General features: G+C 50.0%; 2 long non-coding RNA genes across 5 annotated transcripts in view; one reads left to right on the forward strand and one right to left on the reverse strand.

The window, feature by feature from the left end:
* Positions 1-533: 533 nt before the first annotated feature.
* Positions 534-6,332, forward strand: LOC136577483 (uncharacterized). The gene is made up of 4 exons (XR_010786486.1): positions 534-783; positions 5,528-5,673; positions 5,900-5,998; positions 6,088-6,332. It is a non-coding gene; the product is annotated as an uncharacterized lncRNA (long non-coding RNA).
* Positions 6,333-9,674: 3,342 nt separating this feature from the next.
* The window catches only part of LOC136577484 (uncharacterized), a 74,378-nt gene continuing 68,318 nt past the window's right edge, over positions 9,675-15,734 (reverse strand). For 2 of the 4 annotated variants that reach the window (XR_010786489.1, XR_010786490.1), the window contains exons 2-3: positions 10,542-10,687; positions 9,675-9,955 (exon numbers count right to left, since the gene is read on the reverse strand). This is a non-coding gene — a long non-coding RNA (uncharacterized lncRNA). Of the gene's footprint in view, positions 9,956-10,541; positions 11,076-13,819; positions 14,082-15,734 lie in introns of those variants that run through there. The other 2 variants (XR_010786488.1, XR_010786487.1) reach the window with 2 other exon arrangements.

A 15,734-nucleotide genomic window follows, 5' to 3' on the forward strand; every position in this document is an offset into this window, starting at 1 on the left:
GGGGCACTTTGGAGAAGGCACTTTGGGGGGAGGGGCACTCGGGTGTGTGTGTGTGGGGGAGGGGGGTCCTGGGGGGGAAATTTGTGTGGGCAGGCACTGTAGAGGGTGCACTTTGGGGTGGCGTGCGTCTGTGGGGCACTGGGGGGGGGCGTGTGTGTGTGGGGCACTTTGAAGGGACACTGGGGGGGTGGCGTGTGTGTGTGTGTGTGTGTGTGTGTGTGTGGGGCACTGTGGGGAGAGGGGTGTTTTGGGGGGGCACTTTGGAGGGAGAGGCACTGTGGGGGGCATGTTTGTGTGGGGGGCACTTTGGAGGGACACTGGGGAGGCGTGTGTGGGGGCACTGTGGGGGGAGGGGCGCTTTGGGGGGGCACTTTGCAGGAAGGAGCATTTTAGAGGGGGCACAGTGGGGGGGGCACTGTGGGGGGAGGCACTGTTAGGCGGCATGTGTATGTGTGGGGGGGCACTTTGGAGGGAGGGGCACTTTGGGGAGGACACTGTGGAGGGGGCACTGTGGGGGGGGCATATTAGTAGTTTACACTGCGGTTATTCCTGCTGCCGATTCCAGCCAATGAGGTGGCTGGAATCGGCACCATGTGACCTCCCATTGTGCACGAGCAGTACAGTTCAGCTGCCGTGCACGATGAGAGCTGTGCCCGCGCCTCACGTGACCGGTGACGTCACCGGTACTTGAATTTGCCCGCGAATTCCGAGCCTACAGAGGAAGCTGATGGTTGGAGCCTTTTATACTTTCAACGTGGGAGAGGAAGATTAATGCGCTGTGTGGTGAGTACCTACCTGAGATTAATGCGCTGTGTGGTGAGTACCTACCTGAGATTAATGCGCTGTGTGCTGAGTACCTACCTGAGATTTATGCGCTGTGTGCTGAGTACCTACCTGAGATTAATGCGCTGTGTGCTGAGTACCTACCTGAGATTAATGCGCTGTGTGCTGAGTACCTACCTGAGATTAATGCGCTGTGTGCGGTGAGTACCTACCTGAGATTAATGCGCTGTGTGATGAGTACCTACCTGAGATTAATGTGCTGTGCTGCTATGTGTGGTGAGTACCTACCTGAGATTAATGCGCTGTGTGGTGAGTACCTACCTGAGATTTATGCGCTGTGTGCTGAGTACCTACCTGAGATTTATGCGCTGTGTGCTGAGTACCTACCTGAGATTAATGCGCTGTGTGCTGAGTACCTACCTGAGATTAATGCGCTGTGTGCTGAGTACCTACCTGAGATTAATGCGCTGTGTGCGGTGAGTACCTACCTGAGATTAATGCGCTGTGTGCGGCGAGTACCTACCTGAGATTAATGCGCTGTGTGCGGCGAGTACCTACCTGAGATTAATGCGCTGTGTGCGGCGAGTACCTACCTGAGATTAATGCGCTGTGTGCGGCGAGTACCTACCTGAGATTAATGCGCTGTGTGCGGCGAGTACCTACCTGAGATTAATGCGCTGTGTGCGGCGAGTACCTACCTGAGATTAATGCGCTGTGTGCGGCGAGTACCTACCTGAGATTAATGCGCTGTGTGCGGCGAGTACCTACCTGAGATTAATGCGCTGTGTGCGGCGAGTACCTACCTGAGATTAATGCGCTGTGTGCGGCGAGTACCTACCTGAGATTAATGCGCTGTGTGCGGCGAGTACCTACCTGAGATTAATGCGCTGTGTGCGGCGAGTACCTACCTGAGATTAATGCGCTGTGTGCGGCGAGTACCTACCTGAGATTAATGCGCTGTGTGCGGCGAGTACCTACCTGAGATTAATGCGCTGTGTGCGGCGAGTACCTACCTGAGATTAATGCGCTGTGTGCGGCGAGTACCTACCTGAGATTAATGCGCTGTGTGCGGCGAGTACCTACCTGAGATTAATGCGCTGTGTGCGGCGAGTACCTACCTGAGATTAATGCGCTGTGTGCGGCGAGTACCTACCTGAGATTAATGCGCTGTGTGCGGCGAGTACCTACCTGAGATTAATGCGCTGTGTGCGGCGAGTACCTACCTGAGATTAATGCGCTGTGTGCGGCGAGTACCTACCTGAGATTAATGCGCTGTGTGCGGCGAGTACCTACCTGAGATTAATGCGCTGTGTGCGGCGAGTACCTACCTGAGATTAATGCGCTGTGTGCGGCGAGTACCTACCTGAGATTAATGCGCTGTGTGCGGCGAGTACCTACCTGAGATTAATGCGCTGTGTGCGGCGAGTACCTACCTGAGATTAATGCGCTGTGTGCGGCGAGTACCTACCTGAGATTAATGCGCTGTGTGCGGCGAGTACCTACCTGAGATTAATGCGCTGTGTGCGGCGAGTACCTACCTGAGATTAATGCGCTGTGTGCGGCGAGTACCTACCTGAGATTAATGCGCTGTGTGCGGCGAGTACCTACCTGAGATTAATGCGCTGTGTGCGGCGAGTACCTACCTGAGATTAATGCGCTGTGTGCGGCGAGTACCTACCTGAGATTAATGCGCTGTGTGCGGCGAGTACCTACCTGAGATTAATGCGCTGTGTGCGGCGAGTACCTACCTGAGATTAATGCGCTGTGTGCGGCGAGTACCTACCTGAGATTAATGCGCTGTGTGCGGCGAGTACCTACCTGAGATTAATGCGCTGTGTGCGGCGAGTACCTACCTGAGATTAATGCGCTGTGTGCGGCGAGTACCTACCTGAGATTAATGCGCTGTGTGCGGCGAGTACCTACCTGAGATTAATGCGCTGTGTGCGGCGAGTACCTACCTGAGATTAATGCGCTGTGTGCGGCGAGTACCTACCTGAGATTAATGCGCTGTGTGCGGCGAGTACCTACCTGAGATTAATGCGCTGTGTGCGGCGAGTACCTACCTGAGATTAATGCGCTGTGTGCGGCGAGTACCTACCTGAGATTAATGCGCTGTGTGCGGCGAGTACCTACCTGAGATTAATGCGCTGTGTGCGGCGAGTACCTACCTGAGATTAATGCGCTGTGTGCGGCGAGTACCTACCTGAGATTAATGCGCTGTGTGCGGCGAGTACCTACCTGAGATTAATGCGCTGTGTGCGGCGAGTACCTACCTGAGATTAATGCGCTGTGTGCGGCGAGTACCTACCTGAGATTAATGCGCTGTGTGCGGCGAGTACCTACCTGAGATTAATGCGCTGTGTGCGGCGAGTACCTACCTGAGATTAATGCGCTGTGTGCGGCGAGTACCTACCTGAGATTAATGCGCTGTGTGCGGCGAGTACCTACCTGAGATTAATGCGCTGTGTGCGGCGAGTACCTACCTGAGATTAATGCGCTGTGTGCGGCGAGTACCTACCTGAGATTAATGCGCTGTGTGCGGCGAGTACCTACCTGAGATTAATGCGCTGTGTGCGGCGAGTACCTACCTGAGATTAATGCGCTGTGTGCGGCGAGTACCTACCTGAGATTAATGCGCTGTGTGCGGCGAGTACCTACCTGAGATTAATGCGCTGTGTGTGGCGAGTACCTACCTGAGATTAATGCGCTGTGTGTGGCGAGTACCTACCTGAGATTAATGCGCTGTGTGTGGCGAGTACCTACCTGAGATTAATGCGCTGTGTGTGGCGAGTACCTACCTGAGATTAATGCGCTGTGTGTGGCGAGTACCTACCTGAGATTAATGCGCTGTGTGTGGCGAGTACCTACCTGAGATTAATGCGCTGTGTGTGGCGAGTACCTACCTGAGATTAATGCGCTGTGTGTGGCGAGTACCTACCTGAGATTAATGCGCTGTGTGTGGCGAGTACCTACCTGAGATTAATGCGCTGTGTGTGGCGAGTACCTACCTGAGATTAATGCGCTGTGTGTGGCGAGTACCTACCTGAGATTAATGCGCTGTGTGTGGCGAGTACCTACCTGAGATTAATGCGCTGTGTGTGGCGAGTACCTACCTGAGATTAATGCGCTGTGTGTGGCGAGTACCTACCTGAGATTAATGCGCTGTGTGTGGCGAGTACCTACCTGAGATTAATGCGCTGTGTGTGGCGAGTACCTACCTGAGATTAATGCGCTGTGTGTGGCGAGTACCTACCTGAGATTAATGCGCTGTGTGTGGCGAGTACCTACCTGAGATTAATGCGCTGTGTGTGGCGAGTACCTACCTGAGATTAATGCGCTGTGTGTGGCGAGTACCTACCTGAGATTAATGCGCTGTGTGTGGCGAGTACCTACCTGAGATTAATGCGCTGTGTGTGGCGAGTACCTACCTGAGATTAATGCGCTGTGTGTGGCGAGTACCTACCTGAGATTAATGCGCTGTGTGTGGCGAGTACCTACCTGAGATTAATGCGCTGTGTGTGGCGAGTACCTACCTGAGATTAATGCGCTGTGTGTGGCGAGTACCTACCTGAGATTAATGCGCTGTGTGTGGCGAGTACCTACCTGAGATTAATGCGCTGTGTGTGGCGAGTACCTACCTGAGATTAATGCGCTGTGTGTGGCGAGTACCTACCTGAGATTAATGCGCTGTGTGTGGCGAGTACCTACCTGAGATTAATGCGCTGTGTGCGGCGAGTACCTACCTGAGATTAATGCGCTGTGTGCGGCGAGTACCTACCTGAGATTAATGCGCTGTGTGCGGCGAGTACCTACCTGAGATTAATGCGCTGTGTGCGGCGAGTACCTACCTGAGATTAATGCGCTGTGTGCGGCGAGTACCTACCTGAGATTAATGCGCTGTGTGCGGCGAGTACCTACCTGAGATTAATGCGCTGTGTGCGGCGAGTACCTACCTGAGATTAATGCGCTGTGTGTGGCGAGTACCTACCTGAGATTAATGCGCTGTGTGTGGCGAGTACCTACCTGAGATTAATGCGCTGTGTGTGGCGAGTACCTACCTGAGATTAATGCGCTGTGTGTGGCGAGTACCTACCTGAGATTAATGCGCTGTGTGTGGCGAGTACCTACCTGAGATTAATGCGCTGTGTGTGGCGAGTACCTACCTGAGATTAATGCGCTGTGTGTGGCGAGTACCTACCTGAGATTAATGCGCTGTGTGTGGCGAGTACCTACCTGAGATTAATGCGCTGTGTGTGGCGAGTACCTACCTGAGATTAATGCGCTGTGTGTGGCGAGTACCTACCTGAGATTAATGCGCTGTGTGTGGCGAGTACCTACCTGAGATTAATGCGCTGTGTGTGGCGAGTACCTACCTGAGATTAATGCGCTGTGTGTGGCGAGTACCTACCTGAGATTAATGCGCTGTGTGTGGCGAGTACCTACCTGAGATTAATGCGCTGTGTGTGGCGAGTACCTACCTGAGATTAATGCGCTGTGTGTGGCGAGTACCTACCTGAGATTAATGCGCTGTGTGTGGCGAGTACCTACCTGAGATTAATGCGCTGTGTGTGGCGAGTACCTACCTGAGATTAATGCGCTGTGCGTGGCGAGTACCTACCTGAGATTAATTCGCTGTGCGTGGCGAGTACCTACCTGAGATTAATTCGCTGTGCGCTACGTCTGGTGAGTACGTCACCTGAGATTTGCGCGACGCCACCTAACGCAACCTGTCTTTTTTTTGCAGATTTGTGCGCTACGTGGGGAGACGCGGCCACCCGAGATTTGTGCGCTTTTTTTTGCAAACTTACGCGTGGAGATGATCCTGACGTTTGGACGCGTTTTGAGAAGAATTTCGCTTCGCTTGCACACAAGCTGACATAACTCGTCGAGGTAAGCTGCTGCATCTGCTCATACGTGCTTATTTTGCGCATATTTGCAGGTTTTCGCTTGCGTGTGTGTGTACGCACGCGCGTGTGTGTACGTATATATAATATATGATTCTTCTGACCAGGTTGGGGGAGTAGTGGTCAATGTAAGTGGGTGGAGCGGATCTAGGGATCAGTAATACTGGTGTGATGTGACTGTTAACCTGCTGATTTTTCGTTATTTCCTGCAGATCTGACGTCCTTGAGAATGGGAAGGCTGGCGGACAGTGAAGAGACCCTCGACGTTCAGCAATCTTGAAACCCTTCGTTTTATGGACTGCTTTTTGCCGGTGACTCACCTTTTTTTTTTTTTTGGTATTTTTGGATAGACTAAGCTTTTATTTATTTTCTTGCAAACTTTTTTCCTTCTTCTTTACAGGTGAGCTGATAAGTTATTTCCAGATTACCACACTGCGTTTGCTCACAATCATTGTTGAAGCAGCAGAGAGACTGACGGTCCTAGATGTTGGCTCAGTAGGACGCTTTCAAGATGGGCATGTTTGCAAATCGAAGTGATTCTTACATTGTTTTTTCTGTGCCTTGTTGTACTTCGTTTAAGTGGTAAAAATGGGCAGTTAGAAGTTGTGTATATTAATTAAAATTAAGAATATTGACAGTTTTGAAGACATTGTAATTTTTTAACATTTGCAAATGTTATATCTCATATGTGCAAGCATACTCTACAAATCCTCGCCAACATATATTTCCATCTGTTCACTTTATTCTGGACGCACATTTGCAAAAACATCCTTTGTTTGGAACCATTTAGGAGACATTCAAGTTGAACCTCATTTTTCCTCATTTTGCTAAATCCTTTTTCCTCCACCGAGCCAAGATTGCAAAGGCTCGTGGGTGTCAGAATACATACCCCCTAAAATGGCCCTATTTTACAAAGTACACCCCTTTGTGTTCACTGAGTGAACATATACATCCCCAAATAAGAGGGCGGCCCAGCGGTCTTCGGAACTGGGCCATAGCTGATCCTAGGAGCCACAGAACAGGACACACGCATGGCATATAACAGACGGAACAGAATACAACAGAGATAGAAAACACTGCATACAGAAGCCAAAAATGCAACCACTACTAACAGGCTGATTATAAAGAACAGGTATTACTTGACATTTTAGACAAAACGTGAAGCTAGCGGGCGAACTTCTAAGCTCCTGGTTATACCGCTAGTCCCTACACTAACCATGAGTCCAGGAGACCCGGACAATACTGCCCACTTGGCCTGTAGCAGCAGCCACAATGCATACTCGAGTATAGCCGATCCCAGTGTTAGCCGAGGTACCTAATATTACCCCTTGGCTTATACTCAAGTCAATAATTGACCCCAGGTTTTTGGGGTAAAAGTTGGTACCTTGGCTTATACTCAGGTTGGCTTAGACTGAAGTATATCTGATTACATACAAAAACCTAATGAAATAAGAGCAATCGTTGCATGCAAAGCATTAACCCTTTCCAATCCACTTATTTTTTCTCACCCATTCTCCCCAGCTCCAAATAAATTGGTTCTGGGGAGAATGGGTGAGAAAAAAATACACTTTCCCTGCACCCTCCTGAGCTGACAGAGTTCAGGAGGGTGCAGGGAGGGACCTGCTTACCTGTCCGGCGTCTTCAGTACTCTCCTTCTGCCTCCCGGTTCGGCGATCATGTGACTGCTGGGGTCAGGTAACACCGGCGGTCACATGATCGCCGGCCAGAATCTATGCATTACATAGCGCTAAGTAATGTGTAAAGGAGAAGGCAGAAAGGATTAAAATCCCTTTCTGCCTTCTCCTCGGGGGTCTTCGATGAGGACCAGTGCAGGAGTGCATCTGTACCCGATGTGCCTGACAATCGGTTGCAGATTCACTCCTGCACTGCAGTGTCGGGCCTGCCCCGACATTGGAGGGAAATTATGATGTCGGGGCAGGCCCGACATTGGACTGGAAAGGGTTAACAGCGGGAATCTGTCTAACCCATCCCCTCTGTGGCTGCGGGAGGCCAACTGTCATTAGCAACAGTCTTCAGCAGTAGATGGTGTGGGCTCAGATCTGTAGGATGTAGATGCAAGTCCATTCCAGAAAGCTGCTTCCTAACATATACATACATTCACGTGCTGCGGTGGCAAGGGGTTAAAAGGGTTCCCTGGGACTCCAGTACTGATGATCTATGCGCAGTGAAGTGGTGATCTGCCTCCCAGAATCCCTGCCAATCAGCTGATGACGAGTGCGCACCGCTGCCACTTCAGTCTATGCCAGACGCAGCACCGTACATTTCTGGCTGTACACGCCTGCATAGGATTGCATTTCAATACGCAATCCTATGCAGAAGGCCGTGGTTTGTCTACGCGAAATCACGCGCAGAAAACAAACCGCGGCATGCTCTAATTCTGTGCGGGGTTCGCAGAGCCCCGTACAGAAACGCCACTCGCTGGCTGCCGGCTCTGCGCATGTGTCGTCTGCTGGCACATGAGACAGCGCTGCGGGAGCGGGCGAGTTCCGCACTGCTCTCTGCAGGCGCTCAGGTCGGGTCCCGTTGCGAGCAGCTGGATGCGACACGGCCGTCTGCAGGCGGCCTTAGGCCTCATGTCCACTGGAAAAATACAATCCGCGTAGAATCAGCTTTCAATTGTATAATTTTCATGCAGATATACGCACACATTGCTGTCAATGTGATAGCAATGTGGCCGATCCGCGGTAAAATGGAGCATGCCGCGGTTTTTTCTCCCACGCATGAAAAACGCAATTCTATTAAAATTCCATCCGCGGGTGCAAAAATCAGTTTAATGGACGGGATGGCCAATGATTCCCTAGGGGCAAATCCGCTGCGGAAACCGCAATTCCATTTTGCTAGTGGACATGAGGCCTTAAGGCTCCTTCCCACAGACGGATCTACCGTGTTTCCCCGAAAGTAAGACAGTGTCTTACTTTCTTTTTATCCCCAAAAGCCCCACTATGTCTTACTTTCGGGGTATGTCTTATATTGGAAAATGGAGCATGAAAAAATCTGGACCATGCTCCATTTTCATGCGGGTCTCCCGGGACACAAAAATCAAATTGTACTCACACGCTCTGGTTCTTCTCTTCGCCGCGGCGCCATCTTCTCTCAGTCGCGGCCGGATCATTTTGCTTCGGCCCGGCGCATGTGCGGGGCACGTCACCGACGTCATCATGCACATCCGCCGAGCCGAAGAAAGAAGATCCGGCTGCGACGAGAGAAGATGACGCCGCAGCGAAGGAAGTATCCGGAGCGTGTGAAAGGCAAGTTAATTCTGATTTATTCCTATTTTCAGCGCTCATGTCCGCGGGGCAGGAGGGACCCGCTACGGATTCTACATGGAGAATCCGTAGCGGGCCTGATTTTCCCCGTGGACATGAGGCCAAAGGTGGCAGACGCGGTGACGTATGGAGGGGGGGCGGCGCGCAGCTACCGTAGATGAGAGGGAGGCGACAATACCCCCGTGTTTCCCCGAAAGTAAGACATATGTCTTACTTTCGGGGTACGGCTTACATTGGCCGACCCCCCTGAAACCCCCGATACGTCTTACAATCGGGGGGTGTCTTACTATCGGGGAAACACGGTATTCAACCTAATAGCTCAATGCTTACGGTGCGTAATTTCACAGCGGAATTCCGCACCGTAAAATGCCGCGGGTATACGCGCGGACGGCTTCCATTGCAGTCTGTGGAAGCCGTCCATTCACGCTATTTTCCGCTGTAGCACAGCGGAAAATAGCGTGAAACCGCCTCTACGCCTACCGCCAGCCGCGTCACATGCCGCTGCGGTGCGTCTCACGCTCTATTACCCATGCGCACTGAGGCGTCATGCGGGACTCCGGAACCAGAGGTAAGTATTGGGGTCTCTTGGGGCTGCCGTGATGGGCTCCGCCCCGGAATTCCATGGCGGAGCTCGTCGCAGCCGGCTTTACAGCGGGGGTAATCAGGAGCCTGAAAATATAAATAAGGTAAAACAAAAAAACAAATTCAAATCACGTTTTATTATTTATTAAAAATTTGGATTTTACACCAAGTGTCATTCCCTGATAAACCAAAGGCCGCTGTGTTTGGGGATCTTTTCTGTTTACTCAATCGGTGTAAAATATTGCGCAGTTTTTCAGGATACTCCAAAAAGCTTATTAAAAAAAAAAAAAGGTGAGTCACCGGCAAAAAGCAGTCCATAAAACGAAGGGTTTCAAGATTGCTGAACGTCGAGGGTCTCTTCACTGTCCGCCAGCCTTCCCATTCTCAAGGACGTCAGATCTGCAGGAAATAACGAAAAATCAGCAGGTTAACAGTCACATCACACCAGTATTACTGATCCCTAGATCCGCTCTACCCACTTACATTGACCACTACTCCCCCAACCTGGTCAGAAGAATCATATATTATATATACGTACACACACGTGCGTGCGTGCGTACACACACACGCGCGTGCGTGCGTACACACACACGCGCGTGCGTGCGTACACACACGCGTGCGTGCGTACACACACACGCGCGTGCGTGCGTACACACACACGCGCGTGCGTGCGTGCACACACACGCGCGTGCGTGCGTACACACACACGCGCGTGCGTGCGTACACACACACGCGCGTGCGTGCGTACACACACACGCGCGTGCGTGCGTACACACACACGCGCGTGCGTGCGTACACGCGCGTGCGTGCGTACACACACACGCGCGTGCGTGCGTACACACACACACGCGTGCGCACACACACACGCGTGCGTACACACACACGCGTGCGTACACACACACGCAAGCGAAAACCTGCAAATATGCGCAAAATAAGCACGTATGAGCAGATGCACGCAATGAAAATTTTAGATGCAGCAGCTTACCTCGACGAGTTATGTCAGCTTGTGTGCAAGCGAAGCGAAATTCTTCTCACAACGCGTCCAAACGTCAGGATCATCTCCACACGTAAGTTTGCAAAAAAAAGCGCACAAATCTCGGGTGGCCGCGTCTCCCCACGTAGCGCACAAATCTGCAAAAAAAGACAGGTTGCGTCAGGTGGCGTCGCGCAAATCTCAGGTGACGTACTCACCAGACGTAGCGCACAGCGCATTAATCTCAGGTAGGTACTCGCCACACGTAGCGCACAGCGCATTAATCTCAGGTAGGTACTCACCACACACAGCGCATTAATCTCAGGTAGGTACTCACCACACACAGCGCATTAATGTCAGGTAGGTACTCACCACACGTAGCGCACAGCGCATTAATCTCAGGTAGGTACTCACCACGCACAGCGCATTAATCTCAGGTAGGTACTCACCACACACAGCGCATTAATCTCAGGTAGGTACTCACCACACACAGCGCATTAATCTCAGGTAGGTACTCACCACACACAGCGCATTAATCTCAGGTAGGTACTCACCACACTACGCATTAATCTCAGGTAGGTACTCACCACACAGCGCATTAATCTCAGGTAGGTACTCACCACACGTAGCGCACAGCGCATTAATCTCAGGTAGGTACTCACCACGCACAGCGCATTAATCTCAGGTAGGTACTCACCACACACAGCGCATTAATCTCAGGTAGGTACTCACCACACACAGCGCATTAATCTCAGGTAGGTACTCACCACACACAGCGCATTAATCTCAGGTAGGTACTCACCACACACAGCGCATTAATCTCAGGTAGGTACTCACCACACACAGCGCATTAATCTCAGGTAGGTACTCACCACACACAGCGCATTAATCTCAGGTAGGTACTCACCACACAGCGCATTAATCTCAGGTAGGTACTCACCACACGTAGCGCACAGCGCATTAATCTCAGGTAGGTACTCATCACACAGCGCATTAATCTCAGGTAGGTACTCAGCACACAGCGCATTAATCTCAGGTAGGTACTCACCACACAGCGCATTAATCTCAGGTAGGTACTCAGCACACAGCGCATTAATCTCAGGTAGGTACTCAGCACACAGCGCATTAATCTCAGGTAGGTACTCACCACACGTAGCGCACAGCACATTAATCTCAGGTAGGTACTCACCACACAGCGCATTAATCTCAGGTAGGTACTCACCACACGTAGCGCACAGCGCATTAATCTCAGGTAGGTACTCACCACACAGCGCATTAATCTCAGGTAGGTACTCAGCACACAGCGCATTAATCTCAGGTAGGTACTCAGCACACAGCGCATTAATCTCAGGTAGGTACTCACCACACGTAGCGCACAGCACATTAATCTCAGGTAGGTACTCACCACACAGCGCATTAATCTCAGGTAGGTACTCACCACACAGCGCATTAATCTCAGGTAGGTACTCACCACACAGCGCATTAATCTCAGGTAGGTACTCACCACACAGCGCATTAATCTCAGGTAGGTACTCACCACACAGCGCATTAATCTCAGGTAGGTACTCACCACACAGCGCATTAATCTCAGGTAGGTACTCACCACACAGCGCATTAATCTCAGGTAGGTACTCACCACACAGCGCATTAATCTCAGGTAGGTACTCACCACACAGCGCATTAATCTCAGGTAGGTACTCACCACACGTAGCGCACAGCACATTAATCTCAGGTAGGTACTCACCACACAGAGCATTAATCTCAGGTAGGTACTCAGCACACAGCGCATTAATCTCAGGTAGGTACTCAGCACACAGCGCATTAATCTCAGGTAGGTACTCATTACACAGCGCATTAATCTCAGGTAGGTACTCACCACACAGCGCATTAATCTCAGGTAGGTACTCATTACACAGCGCATTAATCTCAGGTAGGTACTCAGCACACAGCGCATTAATCTCAGGTAGGTACTCAGCACACAGCGCATTAATCTCAGGTAGGTACTCAGCACACAGCGCATTAATCTCAGGTAGGTACTCAGCACACAGCGCATTAATCTCAGGTAGGTACTCACCACACGTAGCAGCACAGCACATTAATCTCAGGTAGGTACTCACCACACGTAGCAGCACAGCACATTAATCTCAGGTAGGTACTCACCACACGTAGCAGCACAGCACATTAATCTCAGGTAGGTACTCACCACACGTAGCAGCACAGCACATTAATCTCAGGTAGGTACTCACCACACGTAGCAGCACAGCACATTAATCTCAGGTAGGTACTCACCACACAGCGCATTAATCTCAGGTAGGTACTCACCACACATAGCAGCACAGCACATTAATCTCAGGTAGGTACTCATCACACAGCGCATTAATCTCAGGTAGGTACTCAGCACACAGCGCATTAATCTCAGGTAGGTACTCAGCACACAGCGCATTAATCTCAGGTAGGTACTCAGCACACAGCGCATTAATCTCAGGTAGGTACTCACCACACAGCGCATTAATCTCAGGTAGGTACTCACCACACAGCGCATTAATCTCAGGTAGGTACTCACCACACAGCGCATTAATCTCAGGTAGGTACTCACCACACGTAGCAGCACAGCACATTAATCTCAGGTAGGTACTCACCACACGTAGCAGCACAGCACATTAATCTCAGGTAGGTACTCATCACACAGCGCATTAATCTCAGGTAGGTACTCACCACACATAGCAGCACAGCACATTAATCTCAGGTAGGTACTCACCACACGTAGCAGCACAGCACATTAATCTCAGGTAGGTACTCACCACACATAGCAGCACAGCACATTAATCTCAGGTAGGTACTCATCACACAGCGCATTAATCTCAGGTAGGTACTCACCACACAGCGCATTAATCTCAGGTAGGTACTCACCACACAGCGCATTAATCTCAGGTAGGTACTCACCACACAGCGCATTAATCTCAGGTAGGTACTCACCACACAGCGCATTAATCTCAGGTAGGTACTCACCACACGTAGCAGCACAGCACATTAATCTCAGGTAGGTACTCACCACACAGCGCATTAATCTCAGGTAGGTACTCACCACACGTAGCAGCACAGCACATTAATCTCAGGTAGGTACTCACCACACGTAGCAGCACAGCACATTAATCTCAGGTAGGTACTCACCACACGTAGCAGCACAGCACATTAATCTCAGGTAGGTACTCACCACACGTAGCAGCACAGCACATTAATCTCAGGTAGGTACTCATCACACAGCGCATTAATCTCAGGTAGGTACTCACCACACAGCGCAGAAATCTTCCTCTCCCACGTTGAAAGTAGTATAAAAGGCTCCAACCATCAGCTTCCTCTGTAGGCTCGGAATTCGCGGGCAAATTCAAGTACCGGTGACGTCACCGGTCACGTGAGGCGCGGGCACAGCTCTCATCGTGCACGGCAGCTGAACTGTACTGCTCGTGCACAATGGGAGGTCACATGGTGCCGATTCCAGCCACCTCATTGGCTGGAATCGGCAGCAGGAATAACCGCAGTGTAAACTACTAATATGCGTGGGGGGGATGTGTGTTGTGTTGTGTTGTGTTACTTTCACTTTCTTTCAATGGCAAAGGATCGCGATCCTCTGCTATTGAAAGTAATGCTAGAGATCGCAATCTCCTGCTACTACTCTGACAGCTGTAGCAGGAGATTCCTTCATCTCTCAGCATGTCCCCTCATCACTGGACACTGGACCACTGCTGTCACAGTGTCCAGTGATGAGGGGACATGCCGAGAGATGAAGGAATCTCCTGCTACAGCTGTGAGAGCAGTAGAAGGAGATTGCACTGCTCTCCCTGCTCTTCCATTGCTTTGAATGGAGCTGGGTGGCTACCGTCTCCATTCAAAGCAGTGAAGGGACTCGCAGAGGGGGAGAGCTATATCGGGCTGTCACTCACAGCCCTATATCGCTCTCCCCATGACAGCTGCGTCTCCATTATGATGCTGGTCTTCGTCATGTGACCAGCATCATCGGGAGCGTGAACACTGAGGAGAGAGAGACAGCAGTGCATCATGGGAACTTCCCAGCGGTGCCATCTTTGAAAAATCCTTCAGGCCAGCTTTATAAGGGGAAGAAAAGGAATAAAAATGTAAGCAAAATATTTTTTTTGTGTGTGTGTGTGTGTAAAGCTGTAGTGTATGATGCTTCTACTCTACAGGGCAGTAATGGGGGAAAAAAAACAGTTTGGGTGGTGGGACGACCCCTTTAAGTGTATGACTTGGGATTAGTGACTTTGGAAGAGTCACTTGTATTTAATTACTGTTTATTTATTTGAAATTTTGCATATATTTTTATCTATCTGTACAATCTCCATTTAGAATGTGCTCAAGAAGGACATATCAGAGCTTGAGTGGGGGCAAGTAAAGTAATAAATGGAATGGATGGACTACAATCCCTGGAGAGGTTATCAGAATTGGGTTATTTAGTTTAGAAAAGATGGCTGTGTATAAATATATAAGGGGACAATACGGAGATCTTTCCCACCATCTATTTATACGCAGGACCATCACTGTAACAAGGGGGCATCCTCCTATAGAGAGGAAAGAAAATGTAAAAGGGGGCCAGAATAGAAGAAAGTTCTTTACTGTAAGAGCGGTCTCACACAGATGTTAGTAAAAATACTGCATTTTTGCTGTGTTTTCAAACTAAGTTTTTAAACGCACTCAACAGCGTTTTTAACCCCTTAGTGATGGAGCTTTTTTGCTTTTTTCCATTTTCGTTTTTTCCTCCTCCCTTTTAAAAAAAAATCGTAACTCCTTTATTTATCCATCGACGTCGCTGTATGAGGGCTTGTTTTTTGTGGGACAAGTTGTAGTTTTCAATGGAATATTTATTATACCATATAATGTACTGAAAAACCTTTAAAAAATTCTAAATGGAGAGAAATGAAAAAAAAACTACATTCCGCCATCTTTCGGTGCGTCCTGTTTCTACGGCGCACAAACTGCAACAAAAATGACCTGATATCTTTATTTTATGGGTCAGTACAATTACAACAATACTAAACTTGTATAGTTTTTTTTTTTTTGCTGTAGTACTTATATATTTTTTTTAAGATATTTAATTTTTTAAAATTATTTTTGTGTCCATTTTCTGCACACAATAACTTTTTCATTTTTCCGCCAACATAGTTGAGTGAGGGCTCATTTTGTGTGGTACAT

Source organism: Eleutherodactylus coqui, chromosome 8 (genome assembly GCF_035609145.1).
Source record: "Eleutherodactylus coqui strain aEleCoq1 chromosome 8, aEleCoq1.hap1, whole genome shotgun sequence".
In the NCBI taxonomy this organism is placed as follows: domain Eukaryota; kingdom Metazoa; phylum Chordata; class Amphibia; order Anura; family Eleutherodactylidae; genus Eleutherodactylus; species Eleutherodactylus coqui.